Here is a 21,008-nt window from a genome sequence, read left to right as displayed (position 1 = left end):
TACCTCACTTGGCTCACCTGCTTGCCCTCCACCAGGTGTGCAGATACCTTGCTCCATGCCCCTGCACCTGCTGGGCCAGGCCTGCCCCCAGGTGGACGTAGGGGAAATTGCATGTAGGTGGAGCAGGGCCCGTCCACCCCATTTCCCAATTGTCTCTTGAAGTGTCCCCCCAGGCCATCCAGGGGCTGGGGCCTCGGACTCAGGCCTGGCACCCAGGCCCCCTCTCCTGTGCGGGTTCCACAGGGACCCCCTCGAGCTCGCCCTGGGCCCCAGGCAGGAGTGGCTTCGCATCAGTGTTTGGTGGACGTGGGTCAGGTCAGGGCTCCAGCCCTCGCACTGGCTTCCCAGACCTGGACACCTACGTGACGGGGCCTGGCTTCCTTCTGGTCTGTGAGGGTCTCGTCCGGAGCGGCCACCTCTGACCTTCTGATAGCACCCCCGGTTGCTCCCCATTTCCCAGGCCTCATAGCACCTTCCCCGCCTGAGCCAGGATTCGTTCGCTCTCTTGTTGATCAGGCAGGGGTCTGTAGGGCTGTCTCACGGCGATGTCCCCAGCACGGACCAGGTACAAAGTCTAAAGTGGGTGCACGTGGTTTCCGAAACGGCCCCTGCCTCGGGGACCCTTGCAGCAATGGGTGTGCTGGTCTGGGGTCACCCTGAGCATCCCGTCGTGCCGAAATGCCGCAGGAGCCTGCCCCAGGCAGGGCTGGGGAGCACTGGGTGTGCCTGTCCCCGTCCACCGCCCAGCGCATCTCCATCCACCAGGGCGAGTGGCTCTCAGCTTCCTGCTTCTGTTCCTGTTTGCAGGGCTGTCCCTGCCGTCCCCAGCCCAGCTCGCCAGCATCAGCTGCCCATGGTGCATGTGTGTGGGGGGGGTGGTCAGTCTCGGCTAGAACCCAGGTCGCCGGCCGTTGCTCCGGGATGGCTGCCCAGCCCCGCCCTCTCCTGGGGCAGGTCTAGGAGGGGAGCGGGGCACCTGCCGGCCTGTGCCCTGTCCCTTCGGCCGGCCTCCCTGCCCTTGCAGCCTCCCACAGAACCGGCTGCGGCATCCGAACGTTAGCATCAGCCCCTTTGCTCGGAGCCCTCGGCCTCCCCCTCCTCTCATCCCTTTGTCCTGTTCTGGGAGGAGGGTGCAGAGTCAGCAGGACCCAGAGGCTCTGCCCAGAGCCCTTTGTCCTTCTGCACAAAGGGTTGGAGCCCCGGGGGGCGGGGCGGGTCCGGAGCCTGGGGCAGGGCCTGCTGATGCGAGCTGGGGGAGGCAGAGGCCTGCGAGGGCCTGGCCAGCACAGGGGATCGGCCGGGGAGGTGGGCAGGACAGGGGCTGGGGGGCCATGTTGACCACCTTCACGCCCGCTCCCGCCGTGACTGGCAAGCTCTGAGCGGTGTGTTTTCACGACCTCCACTGGTTAGGCATCGCATTCCCTAGAGGACAGCCAGGGCCTGCAGGCGGGGGAGTCCCAGCTGCCCCCCACGCCCCATGCCTTGCTGGCAGCAGCCCAGCTAGAAGGGGTCCCAGGCCGCCTGCCGCTGCCAGGAGGCTTGAGGCGGGATAGTCACAGCTCTGCGTGGTCCATTCTGTCAGTGGCCCCAGGGTCTGCTCAGAAGCCATGCAGGGACCACTCTGGGGTCCCCCTCGGCCAAGGGAAGGAGAGCGGTGGGCAGGTGGCCAGCAGGTTAGGGCCCTGGGCAGGGAGGGGCCGCCAGGGTCCAAGAGGATTGGCGCCCATTTGCACTGCCCAGACAGGTCTGAGCACTCGGGGACAAGCGGGGGGACAGCGTGTCAGCAGGACTCCCGCTGTGACGGTGGGGTGACAGGCCCCCAGGGGGGTACACGCGGCCATCTCCCACCTTGGGCCCTGCTCCTGGGGTTCCCCTCAGGTGCGCGTGGCCAGTGATGAGGGCCGGAGCTGGGAGGGGACCGAGGGCCCAGTCGGGGAGCTGCTTCAGCCACGTGGGAATTACACGGATGACAGCACCCACAGACACCGGGACGCAGGGACAGCCAGGGTCCCACATCGGAGCCCCCAGGGGGCTGGAGAGGGCGGGGTGGGAGAGCACCCAAGGACAGCCTGGCCTTTGACCCCATCCATGCGCCCTCCGGTCCTCGTGCTGGAGGCAGCATCACCTCGGGCATCACTGGGGTGAGCTTGAACCCCGACTGACCGCTGCCAGGCCCCGTCTGTGTGGGGCCTCACCGAAGCCCCACCACAGCGACCCCGCGAGGCGGGCCGACCGTAGCCCTGTGTTCCAGACAGGGAGGCTGAGGCTCAGGAGTTTGGGTGTCGTCCGGTCACCGCCAGAAGGTGGCAAAGCCAGGATCTGAGCTGGGTCCCCGCACAGCACTGGCCTCTGTGACCTGCCCCAGCCCTGGGCCCTCTCCCCCCAGGGAGCGAGCATCCCCAGGTTGGCAGGTTGGACGGGCTCAGCCGGGGCCAGCGCACGGTGACGCAGCTCCCCCTGCCGCCAGGTGCTGCCCGCCTGTCCGGCCCATGGCACAAGGGGCGTCCTCGGCCCCCGCTCTGAGGAGGGGGCCGACCTGTCCTGCAGGTGACCCAGGAGGCTCTTTGAGGAGCGGAGAGCGCCCAGGGAGCGAGCATCCCCAGGTTGGCAGGTTGGACGGGCTCAGCCGGGGCCAGCGCACGGTGACGCAGCTCCCCCTGCCGCCAGGTGCTGCCCGCCTGTCCGGCCCATGGCACAAGGGGCGTCCTCGGCCCCCGCTCTGAGGAGGGGGCCGACCTGTCCTGCGGGTGACCCAGGAGGCTCTTTGAGGAGCGGAGAGTGGCAGGGACAAGAGGTGGCTCGCGGCCCCGCTCCTCGGGGCCACCTGGGAGAGGATCAGGGGCCTGCCCTGGGCGCCCGCCTGGGCCCTGGTGGAGGTGCAAAGGGGGCCCTGCCACTTACATGCGCCAAGTGGCCTTGGCCCGTGCTTAGCTGTCCTTGTCCTCTGTTTCCTCCTGCATGAACTGGGCCATGCCGATGCCACCTCTCGGGTTTTGGGGACATCTCGGGGTTTGGGGGCCTCTTGGGGCCGTGTTTACAAAGACGCAGTGGTGCCTGGCGCATGCAGTCGGCGAATGCCGGCCGATGCCAGCTACCGGGTTCTGCTCGGGCAGGGCCGACACTTAGCCGGTGACTCTGCACCAAGAGCCCAGGGAGAATGGGGCCCGGCCACCAGGTCCCCGGGAGGTGACAGGAGATGAGGAGGTCGAGCGGAGAGGAGCTCTGCGGAGGGGCGGGCCCTGGGCTCACGTCGGTCCTGGCCGCCTGGCCACTGGGAGCCTCGGTCTCCTCCTCTGTAAAGGGAGCACTGCCCCCTCGCAGCTGTGGAGGGAGGGGTGCCACGGCCTGCGGCTCGTGCAAGAGCGTGGCCCCGGAGGCCTCCCCTCGACCCGCTCCGCTGAGAGCAGGAGGTAGTGAGCCCGGAACCTCGGCCCTCACCCCACGTGGAGGAGGGCCTCACTCCTGCCGCCTTCCCCGATGATCTCCCCGGCAGAGGCTGGGCCCTGCTCCTGCGACACAGGCCATCTGTTAGCGGTGTGCAGGGGTGGGGTGCGCCTGGCACCAGGCGGAGTAGCCAAGATGCTGACCCAGGGCTCTGCGTCCAGGGTCCTGGGTGGGAGTGTGGTGGAGCCCACAGGCACCCATGCTGAGTGTGCAGGACGCCCTGGCTGTGTCGAATGAGGGGGGCGGCAGAGGCTCCGTGGGCGCCCTGGGCCATGGCCAGGGGTCAAGGAGGGGCTCCATGCCGGAGGTGCCCAGAGCGGGCTCCGCAGGGCGCTCGGCAGAGGCACAGCCTGCAGAGATGGCGGGCCAGGGTCAGCGCCGTGCACCGGCCAGAGCGAGCCTCGGCCCTGGCGAGACATCCGGCCTGGGATGTCCCCCGCTCCTGCCGGACGCCCCGAGCGCCTGGTCCCTGCACCTGCAGGCGGGCCAGCTCCCGCAGCGACAGCCGTGCCGTCACCCGGTGCCTGGGTCCCCTGCCGCTGCTCTGAGTCATGTGTGCCCTGCGTTTGTATTTAGAGAGCGGAGCAGATGGTGGGTGCAGTAACACTTTAAATTAAGGATTCCAAAAGCACATTAAATTTAGATTTAATAAGACAGTTACTGTATGGAAATTAGAGACCCATCGACTGCTCTCCAAGCGCTGAGGTCCAATCCCGCATCCTCTTGATGGCGCGAGTTCACCTGAGTGTGTTGGGGGCGTGTGGGGAGCGGGCTGGCTCCCCCGCCCTGGCCCATGGCCACCGGCCTTGCTGGACCTTCAGTTTCTGAAGCCCTGTCCCTCGGTCCTCCCTCCAGAGCTCACAGAAGCCCTGGTGGTTGAGCCCCACGCAGGCCAGGTGCATCCTGGGGCTGGCCTGGCGGGCGTCATGGAATCTTCCAGAAGCCGGTCTTACTTTGTCCACTTTGCAGGAAAGGAAGCTGAGGCTCAGAGAGGGAAGGGACTGGTCCGATCGGGTGGTGCCTGGTGCGGATGGTGGTGCTGGTCTTGAGGGGCTGGGGGAGGGAAGGGGGGAGGGAAGTTTTTTTTGCCTGGTGAGAAAAACCCCTGAAAGGGGCAGTAGCTTCCTCTCCTAGGCCCCCCCCCCACAGACCCGCCCACCTGGTGGGGGTTGGGAAAGGGTGATTCCAGGAGCAGGCTCACCCCCCACAGCCCTGCCAATCAACCCGTCTCAGCCCCCAGCACCCCCAAACCAGGGGCCGGAAGATGCTAAGTGCATGATGATCTCTTGTGGCCGCAATAAATCTAGTCACTTTGTCCCTCCCGAGACAGAAGCGGGAGCCCCAGGTCCCCAGACTGGCGGAAAGCGGCCCCCACAGACCAATGCCCTTGCTCCGTCCCGTAACGGGCAGGCGTACTATTGATAATCAATCCATGTGGCCCTAAGTGTGGACATCATCACCTGCTTCTTGAGGAGCTGAGCGGCCTCAGTGGGCGGCCTGGACAATGGAGTCTGAGCTCCAGCCACCACCCTATAGGCACCTGGCCAGGCTGGGCAGGGTCTGTGGGTACTCGACCTACCTGGGGCCTGCAGCCAGGCCTCCCAGGACAGAGGTTGGTTTTCCTCCATTAAAGGCACCGGTTTGCGTGGGGCCTGGCTAAGCACCGCCCTCTCCCCCGTTTACCTCCTCCGGGAAAGGAGCCGGGGAGCGAGGAGTGGAGGGAGGGGGGTCCCCTGGGCCAGGCTCAGGACCCTCCCCCAGAGGGCGGTGGCCACATCCCCAGGTGATGACACCTCCCTTCTCCTCTCGATGGCTCTCCGTGGGTTTCCCGTGAACTTGAACTGGGACCCATGGCTCCCACTCGCCTGAGCTAAGCATCGGTCTGCCTGTCCAGCTCCGGGTCGGAGGGCGCCCTGCCTGCTGCGGCCTACGGCCTGGGCCTGTTTCCTCCTTGGTAAAACGGGGGGATGGTGTCGCCCAGGAAGTCCGATTCCTGGTGACGGCGGTGGAAGTCACCTCGCCTGCTTTGCTTGGCGGACGGCGAGGACCCATAGAGGCACAGAAGAGACTAGAGTTGAGGCCCAGGAGAGCCCAGTGGGAACGGAGGGACCACATGGGCACCAGTCCCCTCCCCCACCCTGCCCCACGCCCCACCCCCGAGGGCAAGTGCAGGGTCGAGGCCATGCTCAGGGCTGCTGGGAGCCCGGGAAAGCGGGCGGGGCCTCTGAGGCCTCAGGGCGGGGGAGGGGCACCCCGAAACTGGGAGGCGGAAGGAGAAGCACAGGGGTCAGCACCTCCATCTCAGGTCATTGGGTGTCCAGCAGGACGGGGCATCTGCAGGCCCGACACTGAGGGTGGGGTGGGGGCTGCCTGCCTGCTCCTGAGGAGGCCACAGCCCCAGGCCTTTTGGACCCCACTCTGCGCCCCCCAAGGCCAAGGCCAGTTCTCTCTACAAAGCAACTCCTCGCATCTAGGACGTCACCGTTTCTCCTAAATTAAAAAAAGAATAATGACAACAAATAATAAAGCGCTCCTGTGCCTGGGGTGGGGGCCGTGACTCAGTGAGTCCTCCCAGCAACCCACAGGGCTTCTCTCTGCAGGGCTCTCCCCCAGGTTCCCCCAACCCCTCCCAGAGGGCTGCACTTCCTCCCATGGTAGCAGCTGCCTGCTGCCTCTAAGCCGTGGGCTCTGTAGGCCCCCGGGGCAGGGGCTGAGCGAGGCTGGGGGCAGGGGATGCAGCCCTTTTAAGAGCTGAGAGCCGGCAGGCTGGGAACGAGGATGGGCCCGTGGTCACTGCTGAGCCTGCTTGTGGCCCGGGAAACAGGCCATGATGAAGCCAGCCCTGCCCCGTCCTTCCCTCCCCCACCCTGCCCACGCCATCCCCCACCCCACGCTGGAGTCACCCCACCCTCCAGGCTGCCCACCGAGCTCCATGGGTTTGAGGTGCCCCCCACCCGTGCTGAGGTCCCCTCTGTACACTGAGGCTTGTGCCCATGTGGCTCCTGCATCCTGGCTGGGCTGGACACACACACCCCCGTCGGCTCAAACACTCGGAGAGCACCCAGGCCCGCCCTCCGTGGGAGACAGGTGGGCAGCGGGCGCCCACCGCCTACGCAGGGTGATGGGGGCTGCCACAGAGTGGGGGCCAGGTGGGCACGGAGGCCCAGAGGGCTGGCGCTGGCCCACCCCAGCGAGGCTGGCCCGCCGGGGCAGCCTGCAGTCCCCTGGGGGCGTGGCTAGAGCAGGAACCCCACCTCGGGGCTCCAGCCCGTCCCCCAGATCGCCCCTGGGGCCCTCTGCTCATCTCTGCTCAGCATCCCCAGACGAGGACGGGGGAGCCAGAGGGGGCCCCGGGCCAGGCCCAGAGCCGGGGGCCGGGCAGGCGCCCGCCGCTCCCTCTCCCCGCCGGGCCGGCCGTGGCTGCTCACTTGTTGTGTTTAACCTGCGCGGTCTCGGCTGGGAAGCTGTCGCCCGCAGTCTGCAAACATCCCTTCCCGCTCCGCTGCTTGCTGCCAAGTGCCTCCGCCAGCTTGGCTCGAAGGCGTCGCACAAGCTGCCCGGCCTGGCACAGGGCTCCGTGCGGCCTCCCTCGGAGCCGGCCCGCGAGGGCTGTCCCTGAGCGCCCCGAGGCCTGCGGCCTGGCCACCGGCCTCCCGCCTGCTCCCCCCAGCAGCCTCTGCGGCCCCCAAGGCCCTCGGGACCCAGGGGGGATCCAGAACCCCGCAGAGCACAGGCACCCTAGGAGCCACCACGGGACTTCGGGGATAGTTAAGGGGCTTCGGGAGGGAGCAGTGTCACTGGGCCCTGGGGACGGGCCACCTCTTGAGGTCGGCCCTGAGCCAATGCCCAAGCTGCTTCACTTAGCCCAGGTCTGCCCTCCACGGTCCCCACCCCCCAGCCCCGGTGGCTATTCGGGAGCACAAGTCCCTTTGGGAAGGGTGTCAGCACCACTAGGTTGGGCCCCTGTCAGTGTAAGGCGCTGGCTCGAGCCCCTGGGGCACGTGGGCAGGGTAGCCTCTGGACGGACCAGAGCGGCTCCACCAGCTCCCCTGCAGCTCAGACCATCCTGGGTGGGAGGGAGGAGTTTAGGGCACCGGGCCCCGCCCCCGTGCTGGTGACTGGAGCCCCCAGCCTCCAGGCAGCTCCCAGGCTCAGCCTTCAAGTCGGGGCTGCCACTGTAACTCAAACGATCGCACCGTGTCTCACGGCCTCGTAATTAAGTGTCTCTTCATCCCAATTATTGTCAGAGGGTGATTTGTTTATTGTTCTCAGGCAGGATAAAACCAACCTGTTTCAGGAGGGGCCTGGGAGCAGCTCCGACCCTCCACACCGTGGGGGTTTGGGGGTGGCCCTAGCACCACTGCATTTGGGGGCTGCCGGGCAGAGTGGGGGCTGGGAGAGCTGCAGGCAGCCTGGCCACTGGGCTGGCCTGGGGCTCAGGGGCTGAGAGCGTGTGGACAGTCCCCGGGGTGCTGTGCCCCCAGCCCGTGTGCAAGGGCTGCTCCTGGGCCTGGCGGATTTAGGGCTCTAACATTAGAAGCCCTGCTGGGGGCTCACTTTCTCCACCATCAGATGCCCCCTGCCCCTGTCTCCTGGGGCTGAGGGACAGAGCGAGGTTCTGCCCAGTGGTGGGTGGAACGGAGGACGAGCTGTGGTGGCCTGCAGCGGTCTGAGCCCGCGGCGGCCCGCGCCGGGCAGGAGCTGTTCAGGGCTGTGGGTCGTGTCCCTGTGGCCCGCCCTCCGCCTGCAGACGCAGCCCCGGGCGGAAGATGAGCCCATGGTCCTTTGAGCCTTTAAAACCTTAGGGCCAGAACACACATAAAGGAGATCTCTGTGAGAGAGGAGGGTGTAAAATCGTGAGAGAAGAAGAGAAGTTTGGCCTGACACAGTCCAACAAGCATGGGCTTTACCACGATGCTGACGGCCACACTTCCTCCCAGGGGAAGCGCAGACGCTGCGGAAGGCGAGGTGATCCATTAAGTTTGTATTGCACGTCATAGCACGTTGAGCCATTAACGAGGGGGTGACTGACCTTTATGCCGTTGGCCAACGCAGCCGCAGACACGCACTGGACGCTTGCCAGATGGACGGCCCTAGCCCAGGACTCCACCTGGCGTCCAGTCCCACAGGGACAGGTGCCTGAGCCCCGGGTGGTGGACGGTGTCCGGTGAGGGTCAGAGGTGGGCACAGCTCCACAGACCCTCCAGTGACAGCATGTCCGGCAGCTCGGCAAAGGTGAGGGATGGTCCAGTGGAGTGTGAGGCTCAGTCTGGTGTGGGGTCAGAGGTCATGGCTGTTGGAGCCAGAGTCAGAGGTCAGAGATGTGGCTGGGGCCTCCGTCAAGGCCGGGCCAATGACCCGGAGCTCTGGGGGCCCTGCTGTCCCACAGGGCATGCGGGGTAGCTGCAGGCTGGTGGCCACCCCGGGTGGCGCCTCTGCCCGTCTCCAGGCCCCGAGGTCCTGCTTGGCCACCACGTGGCACGTGCTCCCCGGCGGCCACCAGCACAGCAGCGAGTTCTCCCTGCAGCTCTGCTTTGCAGGGCCGGACTCAGAAGCCAAGGTGCTGTGCTGGGCTCAAGGTCGTGGCGGGCAAGGCCTGCCTTTGCTCTAGTGTGGCCTGACCCCGAAGCCAGGCTCCACCCCTGCCTGGGCCTTAGTCCCCCAACCTGGCGTCTCTCTCAGAGTCTTCTCCCTCTTACCAGCTGCTGGCAGCGGCTAGGACAGGGGACACTGCTCCAACCACAGCTCAGAGGGCCCTAGAGGCTGGAGATGGGGCTACGTGGGACTTCGGACTTCCCGGGCCCTGGCCACTCCTCCCCATCCCCCAGTGTCTCTCTGCAGGGACCCGGGGTGGCAGGAGGAAGGGGCATGAGCGAGCGTCTGCTGGCCCGCTTTAAAAGCAGCATCCAGCCCGCTGCACGATTGCAGAAGACAGACACACTCGTGGAGTCTCCGCCCCGGCTGCCTGAGTGGGGAGAAGCTTCGAGTCGAGGAGTCAGGTGCAGGCCCAAAGGCTGGCCTGAGGGACGCAGGATGAAGAGGACAGCCCTGGGCCGTGGGGTGTGGGGAATGCCTGCTCCTGGCCAGGCTTTTGACACGTTCTCCAGGCCTGGGAGCGGGTGAGGGACGCGCCCACCCGAGGCGAGTTCCAGTCACCCTCTCGCGGCTTCTCCGGCGTGGTCCAGGGTTGGACACCAGGGTTACGGAGTCCAGCCTCTCCTGACACCTGACCCCTTTGAATGCTAAACCCTGTCGAACTGTTCTTGCGGGGAACTTCGACGCCCTGCCTTCTCAGAAGGGCTGGCCGAGCACCGCAGAGGCCACTACGGACGGGCCATCGTGTGCGTCAGGCCATCATCACGCGGCAGGCCCGAGTTCCAGCTCCTCCATCCCTCTGTCTGTCTCCTCCAGCCCCCACCTGCTTCCCAGCCACCACCTGAGCCTGGAGACACCGACGGAGGGGAGGAAGTCACGCAGGCTTGGGTGGGCTCTTTGCGCTCACATCTCTGCACCTCCCGCCTGGAGGCGAGCCCGCAGCCCCTGTGCCAGGGTGCCTCCCCCAGGCCATGCCGCCGCCCCTGCCCGGCAGGGCGGGCTTACGGCTCGGGCAGGCCCACTCAGCTCCCCCTCAGCCCCTCCTCCCCGCGGAAGCAGGTGGCGGGGGGCGGGGGGGAGAAAGGGGGTGCCAGGGCAGCGGTCCCTGCATCTTGCCGTGGGTTCCGCCAACGAGAGTCAGATGGATCTGAGACGGGGCTGCAGCGTCTCACACCTATAACTTTAAATTAAAAAGCCATGTGCTGTTTATGGGTTCCCTCGGCAGCTCTGTGCGGCAGCCCCATAAAGATGATGTTATAGTAGCAGCATTATGCACCGAGCTGACTATATACACGTTTCTAAATGGCTCAGCAAACAGCGGCCTACTTACGGGCAGGGAAGGGGAGCTGGTTCATTTGGGGTAAGAAATGGTCCTTGATTTGGTTTTAAATGCAATGACAGCCGAATTTATTTCTTATTTAATCACTTGCCTGCGCTGCTGAGAGCAGAGTGATGTGAAACTCCACAGTGCAGAGCAGACTCCGGAGCGGGCCGGAAGAGACGCGCGGATAGATTATGTTTATGGGGCTGAGTGGGATCGCAGCGGGGAGCACGTACCCGGAATGGGCATTTCTGTCATTTATACAGTGGCTCGGATCATTATTTCTTCCCGCTTCCAATTTCTCGGTAATAAAAATATGGGCAATGTGATTCTCTTTGCATTACAGATAAACCATCTTGATCCTTTATTAAATATGTTTATTAATCCGAAGTACTGCGGACGTTCGCGCAGATAAATCAGCCGGGCGGCCGCTCCGCCCGCTCACCGCGGAGAAGGAGGCTCTGCGTCCGCTGCCGGCGCCCTCCGTCCCGTTTTGGGGCCGTGTGTCCCCGGCGGAAGTGGTGCTGACGGGTCGTTTGTTTTTCCAAACCCGAGCGGTTTAAGAACTCGCTCCGCAGCCCCGTTTCGCTCTCTGTTTAATGAGAAATTACTATCCGGAGTCCCGCTCGAGGCCCCACTTGGCCCGTGCTCGGAGCTGAAGGGGAGCAGGGGATCTTGGGGGCTCAGGCAGCACCCCATAAGTGTTTGGGGCCCAAGAGACCATGGAGGCCCCTGGGCGTGAAGCGAGGGACGACCAGAGGGTCCGCTGCAGCAGGCATCCTGGTCCCGGGCAGGGCCGGCCAAGCTGGGGTCCCGTGGGGCTCAGGGGGCCAAGGGGGCCACCTCCAGCAGCTCCTCCTTCCTACGTGGGCTGAGGTGAGCCCGAACGTCCCCTCGCCGTGGCTGAGGGGGACAGGCTAGGTCACCAGCGGGGCAGTTTTCTGACAGAAAGTTCTCTTTCCGGCCACCGCTGTGGACTCGCCTCTGTGCCCAGAGGGTCACCTCCCGGGGGGGCTGCAGGAGTGGGCGGCCCCTTGGTGCCCAGCTGCACCACACGCTGTGTTCTCTCTCCACCCCTCCCCGACTCTCTTGCTTTCGTTGGGTGATTATGTAATGACACCCCCTTATCCTCCAGGACAACAGCCCAGATGCAGCCATTCTCCCCAGCGCCCTGTCCCGGTGACCACCACCCTTTGCCTCCCAGCTGGCCCTGTGAGTGACAAAGGCCTCTCCCCCTGGGGCCCCTTGGCAGGTTCCAGCTGGGACTCTCCAATCTCCCGTGAGCCTTCCGCACAGAGGTGGGGCCCGCTGACCCATGTGAGCCTTGGGCCAGGTCCCGACTCTGCCGTCCAGGTCTAGTGGCCCCACCCCATGCCCTCCACGTCCACCTCTGGCCTGGCAGAGCCGCTGAGGTCCTGGTGAGCCCCGACTCCCGGGCCCTGGAAGGACAGCTGAAGCCCACCTTGGCCAGGAGAGGCCAGGGGAGTGGTCTGGGAGCCTTCACGGACGAGGGCGCTGGGAAGGCCGGTCCCTAGTGCGAGCTTGGGCCCAGGAGGCTCCGCGTTCGCTGCCAGGAGGACAGCGGGAGGGCGGATGGAGGAGGCCCGTGCCGGGCCGCGGAGCCAGCGAGACCGCCCGGGGAGGGTGCTGCCCGTCTCCCTGAGTTGGGGAGGGACCACAGCTGCCTGGGGACAGCCACACGCTGGCGCTCAGTGTCAGACATTCAGTGTCCCCTGCAAGGTAGGGAAGGGGGCAGAGCCGCATCAGACTGGGTCAGGCCTGAGACCGGGCCCCGGCCAGACCCAGAGGAAGGCAGGTGACCTGGAACCACTGCCCCGTCCAGCCCAGGTGGGTCAGCGGGGGCCAGGCGCTCACCGTACAGAGCTCTGGCCCCCACCTTCCAGACAGGCGGCCTGCCTCCATCCCCTCCGTCACTGGCAGGCCGGCAGGACTGGCCCAGGGACCCGGGGGGCGGGCAGTGTGTGTCTTGGGATGAGCAGAGCCCGAGAACTCAGCTGCTGCTGCTGAAAGCGTCCATGGGGGAGGGAGGGTGGACAGCCGCCTGGCTGGGCACCAGGGGAACGCCATGTCCCCAGCACCTCCTTGGCAGGGACCTGAGCTGAATGTGGGGCTTGTGCTAGGCCCAGGCCCGGGCCAGCAATGCCAGGCGGGAGGCAGGACAGGCAGGGGCCCCCAGCAGCTGCCCCGCCTGAGCCCTGCGACCTTCCCCAGGGGTAGGGGTCGGCTGAGTGAGGAGGGGCCCCTCGGAACCCTGCTCCTGCCAGAGCTTGGTCTTTCTGGAGGACTGGGGAGGGGGAGGGGGCAGCCGTTTAATTTCAGGGAGCCGCCCAGTGCAGGCGCCACCCGCCTCTGCCCCCGTACCCCTTCTCTCAGTCAGCCCTGTCCCCAAGGCGGAAGTGGTGGACACGTGAGTGACAGGGACCGGCACAGCCAGGCGAGCGCCTACATTCTGCTCCCCGCTGTGCCCTGGGTTGCCCCGTAGATGGCTACCCCAGGTGCAGGCAGGCTGAGGGGCCTGGGCACATGTCCTGCCTCCACTACCCAGTGGTCATGTGACCAGGAGGGACGCTCCATCTTCATCCACAAAACAAGGATGAAAGGCCTGGCTCCGGGCTGACAGGGGCCTCTGTGAGCCAGCCCCAAACGCTCTCAGTGCAGGGAGAGGTGAAGGCAGGTGAGGCTGTGTGTGTCTCGAGAGGGGCTCCAGGCAGCCTGGATGCCTATAGTGAGCCAGGTGTCGGGGGGCCTGAGGTGACGGCAGAGGCCTGAGGCCTTGGGGACGCACAGGGGGCAGGGAGGGCAGCACCCGTGCTGAGCTGATGACAGCTGTGTGTGGAGAAGCATTAGCCACGGAACACCTTGGCCGGGGGTCCGAGGGTGGGATGGCCCCCTCTGCCGGTGTCCGGGGATTGCCCACCTCCTCTTGGGGGCTGACAGGTTCTGTGGCGGTCAACGGAAGTGCGACCAAAAATTCTCAGGGTTCCTCCTCCTGGAAAAGGAAGGAAGTCCTGACACCAGCCACGGCGTGGATGGACCTGGAGGGCACGGTGCTCAGGAAACGAGCCGGTCACAGAAGGACACGTCCCGTGGGACCCCACTCACGGGAGGTCCCCAGAGGGGTCAGATCCACAGAGACAGGAAGTAGGCGGTGGGGCCGGGGCTGGGGGAGGGGCTGAGGGTGAGAGTTTAATGGGGACAGAGTTCCCGTCTGGGAAGATGAGAAAGTCCTGGAGGTGACAGTGGTGACGGCCACACACACAGTGTGACTGTGCCCAATGCCACTGAGCTGTGCACTCACCTTGGTGAAGATGGTCAACGTTATGTGTATTTTACTATAATTAAAAAATTTACGTATGTTGTTTACAACGTGGAGGCAGGACGGACCCACACAGATGTACAAGGGACACGTGCAAGGGACACGTGCAAGGGACACGTGCCTACTGGGTGTGCCCCCTCCGGGTCAGAGCTGAACAGGTCAAGCAAGCCCATGTAGCACAGGGTTCTAACCCAGAGAGTAAGATAAACCCCCGCGAGCCCCCCTGATGTAAACGAATGATTAAATAAATAAAACACAGGCGGACACCCCCAGGGCAGCGCGACCCCGGCTTTCGGTGTGGGCTGCACACGGCTCTGTCCTTCCAGAGAGTGAAATGTGGAAAGCGGGGAAGGTGGCTTCACAGGGCAGAACCTGACAGACATACCGCAGCCAGTGACCAAGGTCGACACCAGCAGTGACGAGTCGGGTGACAGCACGCACCCCCGACAGGATGTGACGAGAGGGGCTTCCCCCCCACGTCCACTCCCGTCTAACCACAAGAAACACACCAGACAAGCCCCAACGGAAGGACACTCTACGAAATCCCTGACCGGTCCTCAAAACCGTCAAAATAATAACGCACGTCTGAGGAACTGTCACAGAGGAGCCTAAAGAGATAACTGACTGTCACGTGGGGTCCTGAATCCTGGGATGGAGAAGGACATTAGGTAAAAACTAAGGAAATCTGCATAAAGTATGGACTTTAATTAAAAAATACATTAAAAAAATATGTTCCAGGGTGGGGGGCGCCAGGCAGTTCTTGAGTAAGACGTGACCTTGGGCAAGTCGCGGCTTCATGACTGGACGTCGGGACTAGAGCCAGCGCAGGTCCTCCAGCCCCTGCCCCCACCCTCGCTGTGGCCCGGAGCCATCACACAGGCTTCCGGCTGCATGGCTGAGCCCCTGCTGCGTGAAAGGCCATCGGGGTGAGCAGGTGAGTGACACCTGTCCCAGAGGACGGGAGCCTTGTTGAGAACGCAGGGACCTTGAAGGTCCTGTGGGCCTTCGGGCAGGTTGACAGAGGGACGAGTGGGCCTGGCGCTCGGGGACGGCGGGCATTCGGGGCGAGAGTGGCCGGAATAACCACATTTTAACCCATCAGAATGTGGATAGTTTTGTTATGAAAAACACCAGAAAGCCATTAATGTAAATCATGAAATATTCAGCAAAGAAGTCACTTAACTGTCTCGTGTTCCCAGAAACGGCGCCGAATGCTTCCTGCGCCGGGGGCCCCAGCACCGGCTCTTGTGTGCGTCGTCAGAGGCCATTATCACAGAACTGAGAAGCATTAGATCATCGCTGTGTCCGCGGCGTGGGGGCCAGCGGCAGGGTGAGGGGCAGCGGCCACCGCCGCCTGTCACGTGCACCCTCGGGGCTCTGTGGGGCGCCCACCGGCCGCCCCCCATGGTTTCAGCTCCCACAGATGGCCCAGCCCCTGGGTCCCAGGTGCCATCCTCAGAGACAGTGGAGGAGGGGGAGCCGCTGCCCCCGCCCATCTCTGCAGCCCTTCCAGCCCCTCCATGGCCTCCCGGCTCTTCGGTCACCCGTGTGACAGTGGGCTCGGCCCCCCGCAGGGCCACCCCTCACTTGCCCTGACACCGTCTGCGGTCCCGTGGCTGGTGAGCCTCAGGGTGAGCGGCTGGATCCACATCTGTTCGATCTCGGCCGCCAGCCCACCTGCCTCTGAACACACGGGAGACGGAGCACAAAATGCCAGGGAGAGACGATGAGGACGCGCCCACGGGGACGGCTGCTCCGGAGCAGACCAAAAACGAGCGGGATGTGGAGATCGGGGTCTCGAGCGGCACCCAGGGGACGGACACAGTGGGAAGCAGTCCGGCCATGCCCGAAAAATGGGACGCAGGATGGCCGAGGGACCCGGCGAGCCCACTTCCGGTACACGCCACGAGGACCTGCCAGCGGGGAGCGGGGTCTCACCAGAGGTCGGCACCCGCTGTCCACAGCCGCATCATTCACGGAGCCCAGAGCGGAAACCGCCCGAGTCCGGAGACCGAGGATCGCACGGACCGGACAGAGTCCCTCCACGCAGTGGGCACGATTCAGCCTTGAGAGGGAAGGAAATTCTGACGCCTGCTATAACCTGGATGAGGCTCGAGGACATTGCGGTGCGTGAAGCGAGCCAGTGACAGGACACATCCTGTGCGACCCCAGTCCTACGAGGTCCCTAGAAGAGTCACATTCACAGAGACAGGAAGTAGGCGGTGGGGCCCGGACTGGAAGAGGGGATTGGAGCCAGTGCCACTGAACTGTGCCCTTAAGCATGAGTAAGGCGGTCGATTTTTTATTGTGTCTAACATGCCGCGATTTTAAACATAAAAATAAAAAGATGAGAATGGTGAAGAGGGTGGGCGAAGAGGCCTTGTGCGTCCAGGGGGTGATGGCAGGACAGGAATCCACAGATGGCCTGTGGTTGAAGGGACGCCGCCCGCCCCCAGGCTGGCCAGGTGCAGGGGGAGCGTTTCAGCACCTCGGAGAGAGACACTGCCGCGCCCGATTGAGGGGCGGAGCGGGAATCTGGACCAGGCGCTGCAGTGGGTGGTGCTGGGCCTTTCTGAGGTCGCCCGCACCTTGCTCTGGCGGCAGCAGGCAGGTGCCTGGCAAGATTCGCCAGGACTTTGCACGTCTGGCTTTGCAGGGCTCCCCTGTCGTTCCTCCCCGAGGCCGTGCACATAAAGGCTGCCCCACCCCGTGGGGGGGAAGGAGATGGCGAAAGCCCTTAGAGCCCGCGGCTCACTCCTTGCACTGACCTTCCCCCTTCCATGACCTTGGGAAGGCTCTGCCCCTCTCTGGGTCTCCTGACTCCACCTGTGGCCACTGGGGCTTCCTAAAACAGGGTGCCCATCGGTGCAAGGGCCAGAGGGGCGCAGGTGAGGCCAGCTCAGGGAGGAGGGACATTCTGTGCTCCCGTCTGAGACGTCCGTACACCTCGTTCTCACCCGGTGGCCCCAGTCCCCGGGGGAGCTCACCATTCTTACTGCAGAGAAGCAAGGGGATGTGCTACTGCCATTTAGTGGGAGGGCAGGGGGCGAGGACTCGTGCACGAGCCAGCTCTGCCCCCTGAGGTCCCCCTGACAGGGCTGACGGCGTTCCTGAGACAAAGCTTCGAGTTCCACAAATGCCGTTTCAGCAGAGAGCACACAGCCTTCCAGAAACTGAGCCTCGGGAGCATTCTTACTGCAGAGAAGCAAGGGGATGTGCTACTGCCATTTAGTGGGAGGGCAGGGGGCGAGGACTCGTGCACGAGCCAGCTCTGCCCCCTGAGGTCCCCCTGACAGGGCTGACGGCGTTCCTGAGACAAAGCTTCGAGTTCCACAAATGCCGTTTCAGCAGAGAGCACACAGCCTTTCAGAAACTGAGCCCGGCCACTCATTCTCGGCCACGAGACTCCCAGGGAAGGTTAGAGGCGTCTGATGACAGCACGCCTTCCCTGGCCTCAGGACAGCCGTCTGTCCCCTGGGTCATCGAAGCCTTATGTGAGCACCACACTGTCCACCCACAGGCACCCGCTTCCCCAGCGCTGGCCCGTGCTTCCAACGGCGACTGTCGCAGGAGGACCCTACCCCCCCGATGTAGCGACTGCTCAGCCCCACCCCGGGCCTGCACGCCACACTGCAGTCGCCGCAGAGTGCCCTGTGGGACCCTGGAGGTCCGAATCCCACGCCCTCACCGTGGTCCGTGTCATTGTGGTGGGAAATGGAGAGTGAGGGTGTACCCGGGGAGGAACTCTGCCAGCGGACCAGCTTGTAAATGCTTGTCGTCCTCAGGGCGGACCTGTGTCACGGCCCCTCCAGGATGAGTTCATTCATTTATCTATTCATTCATTCAAAATGACGGAAAGCTTGGCGGACTGCCTGCTCTTGTGCGAGCCCTGAATTAGGGGCTGGGGTCCCCAAAACAATCAGATCTGTGGTTGAGGAGGGAGGGGCAGAGTAAACACCGGGGAGATGAGAAGTCCTGGGCTCTGACCCCAGGGGTCCTAAGTCTGAGGGGCACCAGGAGGGCCCCGAACTCAAGCCTGGCGGAGGGGTGGCCAGGTGGGCTCTGCCACGCAGGAGCACTTGTGCTGAGAGATGTGGTTGTGGTTCAATCCACAGGGCCACAGGGATGTGGGACCCAGGGGCAGGCTGGCTCACAAACTGTGAAGTGCCAAGGCTGGCTCACAAACTGCGAAGTGCCAAGGGCAGAGGCGGGGCATAGCACACCAAGAGCTCGCTCGGCCTTATCCCGTGGCCTGACCGCGTGTCTGGAGCCAAGGACAGAAGGCCTGGCATCCCACCCTGTCCCCCACGGGGCAGGGACCGGCTCCCGGGAACTGGCTGACCAGAACAGTGAGCACCATTTCATCATTCGGGGGGCCTGCAACATTACTATTCATGACAGCAAACTTAAAAATGAAATAATAAGTCCGTCCTTTTAAAAAGCAAATTGCGACGCCGGAATATTCATGAGCTGTGACTTCGGGGATGGCAGCAGCCTGGAGATTATCATTCGGTTAAGTCAGCAGCGGAGGAGTTTAGGGAAATGGACTTGTCACTCTGAGGAGGAAATGGGTGATTAATACTTTCCTGTTTTCAGGCCCCTTCGAGGGCGCATTTTTAATGTAATAATTAATTAACCTTGGGACCACTTGCATTTCCTGGGCTCCCGGGGACTGGGGCCTCGGCTCCTCCTCGCGGGTGGGTGCAGGCAGCTGTACCCAGCACCCCCCACACACACATGGGGGGGACACTGGCACTGACCTCCGCTCGGAGCCCAGAGGATGAGGCCAGAGGCGGCGGGAGGCTCCCCTCGTGCAGGCACAAACACACCCCACAGTGGTAAGTGTCCGTGACCTCTCAGGGGCAGACTGAGTAGGGGTCCCCCAAAACTCGTGTCTACCCGGAAGCTCAGAACAACTTTATTTGGAGATCAGGTCTTTGCAGATGTAATCAGTTAAGGATCTCGAGATGAGGTCGTCTTGGATTAGGGCAGCCCTCGATCCAGTGACAGGTGTCTCCAAGTCAAGGGACCCCGAGGGTTTCTGGCGACACCAGGAGCTGGGAGAGTCCTGGGACACACCCTCCCTCGCAGCCCTGGGGACCCAACCTTGCTGACGCCTGGATCTCACACTCGTGGACTCTAGCACTGGGGGAGAGCGAATTCCTGTTGGTTGAAGACCCTGGTTTGTGAGCCTTCATTCCACCCTACAGGACACCCTTTCATCTGGTGGCCTTTGGGAGGTGGTGCTGGAGGCCAGATTGGGGGGCGGGGCGGGATGAAGCAGCAGCAGGGCCTGGTGCTGGCTTTGCTGAGAACAGGTGAGTGATCAGACACTGACCCTCCTCTTTCTGGGCTGGGGTCTCCCACTGCAGGACGGGTGGCCAGAGCGGTGCTTTTCAGACTGGGTTCCCCAGCGCACCCACAGGGGTGGTGGGGGCTGCTCCCTCCTGTTGGAGTGCCTCGGTGCCCCCACCCCCAACCCCTGCTTGCTACCTAGTGGTCTCCTAGTCATCCTACACTGCTTCTTCCCATTACCTTCCCTGGGGGACGTAATTACCTTCCCACAGGACAAGCCGCTGTGTCCTCAGAGTCGGGCACACCCTCTGCCCCCCAGGCTTCCAGCAGTGACTCTGAGGGAGATGTCTGGAACCAGCTCTCCTGTCACCCGCGCATTCTCAGGCAGGACCACGGCTCGCCCTTGCCCTCTCGTGGCCGCTTTGAGGCACCGCTGTTGAAAGGTTTGGGACCTCGCAGGGGTGGGCCACTCTGTGGGCAAGGAGGGCCAGGGCGGGTCCCCCTCTGGGCCAGACCTGGTGCACTCTAGCCTTCCCAGCCTGGCTGATGGCTGCTCGGGGTCCAGGGGCTGAGTCAGGTGTGAGTCAGGGGCTGTGGGGAGACCACAGGAAGGGAGGTCATCCCCTTGGCTGCCACCAGCCAGGGCAGCTCAAGCTCCTCCCAAAGTCTCCTGGACTTCAGCCCTGCACATTCGAGCGCCTCCCGCAACGTCCATTTGGATATGCCCTTGCACATCCAAGTGTGCCCTGTGCCCCGTCCCTCGAGCTGGGAGCATTCATGTCTTTCTTGATTTTGTTCTTCTTTACCCTGCCTCCCGCAGGCCTGCTGGCCCCAGGTCTCCTCTGTCCTGTGAGATGGATAATAGTCTGCACTTCTGTCTCCTGCATGGGACGCCCCTCCCCAGGACGGTCTCCAGCCTCAGACATTACTGTATTTCCAGTGAGTGGTGGGTCTGGCTCATGGCGGCACTCAGCAAACACTAGACCGGACCGACTGAATTCAGAATTGGCTGGAAAGGTCACGAAGGAGGAATGAGGATGTGCATGCAAACCGGTGTGGAGACGAGACGCGAAGGCAGCGGCTGCTAGGACTGTCTCCCCACGTCGCCCCGAGAGCAGGACCCGCGCTGTGCTCATCTCTGCTCAGCTGAGGTTTTCCGAATGAACGAAACGCGCGAGAGGGTGCAGGTCTGTCACCTGTCTGCAGCACCGATGTTTGTCACCCCACAGGAAATGAGAGGCGGTTTCCTTTCCTACAGGTGCCGACAAGCGCGCCTGAGTGTAGCCGGCGGCTCTGCGGTCCCCGGGGAGGCCTTGGGAGGGAAGGTTGGGACCGGCAGGAAACCCCAGTTGCTAACAAGTGCCCAGGCGCTGCCGCCACTGCTGGCCTGGGGACTACACCTTAAGGAAACGCAGCTCAAGAGCAATGCAGTTCAAAGAAACACAACAGCAGTTACACATACAATTAAAGTTTTTCTAGCAGCCACCTCTTTAAAAAGCGATAACAGGCGAAATTAACGTCAATATATTTTACTTAACGCAATACATCCAAACTAGTATTTCAACACGTAATCGATATTAAAACATTATGCTGTATTTTACATTCTGTTTTTCTTGGTAACTCTCGGAGATCCGATGTGTATTTTACACTTGGAGCCCATCTCCAAACGGGCCAGCAGGCTCAACAGTCCAGCGTGGTTAGCGGCTCGGAGTTGCAAAGCGCAGGCAGGTGCGGTACCAAGGGAGCGGCAAGAGAACTACGTCTCCCGGCATGCTCCGGGCGCGCCCTGTGACGCACTTCCGGCGCGGCGGCGAGAGCGAGGCGGCGCGGGAGAACCACATCTCCCGGCGTGCCCCGGGCGCGCCCTGTGACGCACTTCCCGGCGGCGCGGCGGCGGCGGAGCCCCATTGAAAGTTTAAAAGTCTAAAAAAAAAAAAAAACAATGTTATTAAATGTACAACATTTAAAATTGTATTTGAACACCATTCCCATGAGTCTTTATACTTCCTTGAATTT

The sequence above is a fragment of the Pteropus alecto genome, unplaced genomic scaffold (assembly GCF_000325575.1).
Source record: "Pteropus alecto unplaced genomic scaffold, ASM32557v1 scaffold67, whole genome shotgun sequence".
Classification (NCBI taxonomy): domain Eukaryota; kingdom Metazoa; phylum Chordata; class Mammalia; order Chiroptera; family Pteropodidae; genus Pteropus; species Pteropus alecto.
Note: the sequence above shows the minus strand (reverse complement) of the source record.